Source organism: Ovis canadensis, chromosome X (assembly GCF_042477335.2).
Source record: "Ovis canadensis isolate MfBH-ARS-UI-01 breed Bighorn chromosome X, ARS-UI_OviCan_v2, whole genome shotgun sequence".
NCBI lineage: Eukaryota > Metazoa > Chordata > Mammalia > Artiodactyla > Bovidae > Ovis > Ovis canadensis.
The window spans coordinates 65,022,101-65,026,377 of record NC_091727.1 but is presented as its reverse complement, the minus strand read 5'-3'; positions in this window follow the sequence as shown (position 1 = coordinate 65,026,377).

Below are 4,277 nucleotides of genomic sequence, written 5' to 3'. Positions count from 1 at the left end.
CTCCCAGAGTCTGCTCAAACTCAGGTTCATTGAGTCAGTGATGCCATCCAACCATCTCATCCTCTGTCACCCCCATCTCCTCCTGCCCTCAATCTTTCCCAGTATCAGGGTCTTTTCCAATGAGTCAGCTCTTCACATCAGGTGGCCAAAGTATTGGAGCTTCAGCTTCAGCATCAGTCCTTCCAGTGAATATTCAGGATCGATTTTCTTTAGGATTGACTGGTTTGATCTCCTTGCTGTCTAAGGGACTCTCAAGAGTCTTCCCCAGCACCACAATTCAAAAGCATCAATTTGGTGCTCAGCCTTCTTTATAGTCCAGCTCTCACATCCATACATGACTACTGCAAAAACCATAGCTTTGACTAGATGGACCTTTGTTGGCAAACTGATGTCTTTGCTTTTTTTTTTTTTTTTTTGTGAAGTCTCTTATATATGGAATCTTTTTTATTTTTTTTTTAGTTTTTTATTTTTTTAATTTTAAAATCTTTAATTCTTACATGTGTTCCCAAACATGAACCCCCCTCCCACCTCCCTCCCCATAACATCTCTGTGGGTCATCCCCATGCACCAGCCCCAAGCATGCTGTATCCTGCGTCAGACATAGACTGGCAATTCAATTCTTACATGATAGTATACATGTTAGAATGCCATTCTCCCAAATCATCCAACCCTCTCCCTCTCCCTATCTGGGTTTATCATTGCTTTTCTTCTAAAGAGCAAGTGTCTTTTAATTTCATGGCTGCAGTCATTGTCTGCAGTGATTTTAGAAGCCAACAAAATAAACTCTGTCACTATTTCACTTTTTCCTCTTCTATTTGCCATGAAGTGATGGGACTGGATGCTATGATCTTAGTTTTCTTAATGTTGAATTTTAAGCCAGTTTTTTCACTCTCCTCTTTCACCCTCATTAGGAGGCTCTTTTAGTTCCTCTTCATTTTCTGCCATTAGAGTGGTATCATCTGCATATCTGAGGCTGTTGATATTTCTCCCAGAAATCTTGATTCCAGCTTGTGATTCATCCAGCCCGGCATTTCGCATGATATCCTTGCATATAAGTTAAATAAGCAAGGTGATAATATACAGCCTTGACGTACTCCTTTCCCAATTTGGAACCAGTCCATTGTTCCATGTCCAGTTCTAACTGTTGCTTCTTGATCTGCATACAGGTTTCTCAGGAGGCAGGTAAGGTGGTGAAAATATTTGTGGTCTGGTATTCCCGTCTCTTGAAGAATTTTCCACAGTTTTTGTGATCTACACAGTCAAAGGCTTTAGCATAGTCAATGAAACAGAAGTAGGTGTTTTTCTGGTATTTCCTTGCTTTCTCTATGATCCAGCCAATGTTGGCAATTTGATCTCTGGTTTCTCTGTCTTTTCTAAACACAGGTTTTACATCTGGAATTTCTTGGTTCATGTACTGCTGAAGCCTATTACTTAAAGCCTAATTGGTTGTTTGTGATTGGCTGTCCTTATTGTTGTGATTTTGAAACCTTGAAGCATTTATAGGCTTAGATTCTGGCTTGCTTGCATAGGCCACCGTGGCATTAGAGACACATCAGTCTAATGGCCTCCTTATTTAATTAATTTAATAACATATATATATTTATACATGTATCTGTATTAAGGTAGACATGAATTCATACTAATATTTCCAATTCATATCTATTACCTTGTGGGTCATTTTACCTTCTTCCCTTTGCTTATCTGTATCCTCCCACTTCAACACTAAGAAACCTGGCTCCTACAGTCCACCATCAGATACTTAATTGTTCAATTCCAGTATACATGTATAGTGGTTTCAGAATTATTAGCCTGTACCCTTAGGGGAAACAATTTTGTCAACTAGAATAGAATGCTTATGTACAGTCCCTTTTGCCTATACTCTTAAACATCACTCATTTACAAAGTTTCTTAGGTTTGCACCCACTTCAGGAACGTTCTTTTGTACATTTGTAACCCAAATTGCAAATTCTTTTTTCATGTTATGCATTCTGACCTTTGTATCACTTGATCTCCTAAGTGATTTTTTTTGTTTTAGTTAAATATATTAAGTTTTTTTCATATTTTACTTTGTGCTCTAAAGTTCTATGTGTTTGGAAAAAAAATATGAAGCATCCACCATTACAGTATCATAGAGAAAAAGTTCACTGTCCTGAAATATTCCCCTGTCCTTCAACCTCCTCCTCTTCTCCAAATGCCTAGAAACCAGTGATGTTTTTACTGTCATTTTAGTTTTGCCTCTTTTAGAATGTCATATAAATGGAATCATACAGTAGGTCATCTTTTCATACTGACTTGTTTCACATATAAATCATATATGTTTATGACTCATCCATGTTTTTGCATGGGTTGGTAGTCTGTTCCCTTTTATCTTTCAGTATTATCCCATTGTTTGGAAATACCATATTCTGTTTATCTAGTCACTTACCACTTAGTTGCTTCTAGTAATTATAAATAAAACTGCTGTAAACATTCACATACCCCCCGAAAAAGATCCTCACAGAAGAAATATTTGAGCTGAATATTCAAAGAAAAGGAGGAGATTACTAAGTAGAATGAGTAAGAATATCATGAGGAAGGGCAGAGAGGGATGAAAGAAGAAAGCATATTTGGGGCTATCAGAAAGTTTTCCCTAATTGAAATGGTACTTTTATGATGACAAAATTGGAAAGGTAGGATGGGACTAGGTCATAAAGATTCATGGAGTTTGGGCTTTATCCTTATAAGCCAATGTTTTCCAAGTTCACTTATTCATATTCTACCTTTACCATTTTAATTTTTTAAATTTAGGCAATAATATTTTTGAAATTATGAGTTTAATATATTTCCTATGAATATTAAAATAAAAGTATGCCTCTTAAAATAAAACTATTTTCATTTGTTTTCCAGCAGTGGTACACTATAATTGTTTAGAAAGATAGTTCTGAGAGTGTTATATGAGAGAGAATGGATGGGGGAATAAAACAGGTGATTATTGACAGATGATGAAGTCCTGAATTAAAAAAAAAACAAAAACAAGCCTTATTTGCAGGGATGGTAAAGAGGGAAAGGGATTTAAAAGAGATTCAGGAACTAGAATAGACAGGACTTATTAATTAGAAGAAGGTCGGGATATTTATGAACTAAAATCTGGATTAGTGACTAAGTGGAAGGGTGGAAGATTACAGAGAAGGAAGGATCTTGAATTACTTGTAGGTCTCTTGTCTTGGAAGTGAAAGATGATACCAGTCCACCAGAGCAGAGAACAAGAGTAAAATTAGGTTTGAGGGAAATAATTTCTCTCAAAAATTTATTTAATTGACATTTTCTTTTAAGTTACAAATATGTATGTTCTCATTGTAGGACATGAAATAACAAATGCAAGAAGATAAAGGACTTCTTGGTGACCCAGTGGTTAAGAATCAATCTGCCTGTTAATGCAGGGGACACGGGTTTCATCCCCGCTCTGCAAAGATTGCACACGCCCTGAGGTAACTAAGCCCGTGCACCAGAAGTATTGAGTCTGTGCTCTAGAGCCTGCGAGCCACAACTGCTGAGCCTACATGCTGCAGCTTCTGAAGCCTGCATGCTTTAGATCCCCTGCTCTGCAAACAAAAGAAGCTACTGCAATGAGAAGCCCATGCACTGCAACCAGAGGGTAGCCCTCAATTCTGCAACTAGAGAAAGCCCACTTGCAGCAACAAATGGATTCATTTATTCATTTTTTAGTCTTATTTATTTATTTATTCTTTAAAAAAACGAAGATAAAGTTAAAATCTCCCCCTTCAATGGTAACAATGACCCTATATGCAGGACAGCAGGGGAGACACAGATGTAGAGAACAGACTTTTGGACTCTGTGGGAGAAGGCACGGGTGGGATGAAATGAGAGAGTAGCACTGAAACATGTATATTACCATATGTAAAACAGATGACCAGGGAAAGTTCAATGTATGAGGCAGGGCACTTAAAGCCACTGCTCTGGGACAACCCAGCGGGATGGGATGGGGATGGGATGAATCACCCGTGGCTGATTCATGTCAATGTATGGCAAAAACCACCACAATCTTGTAAAGTAATTAGCTTCCAATTAAAATAAATTAATTTTTAAAATTAAAAATAATCTCCCCTTTCATATCCCCTTCCCCTCCCCATGTAATATTGAGGATACCAATTTGTGCAGCCTTTCACATCTTCGTCATGTGTATGTATTTATACACACAGATGATTTTTTTTAATAAAAATGAAATCATATTCTTCCTCCCTCTCCCTCCCTCCTTCCCCCCCCTCTCTGAAACTGAG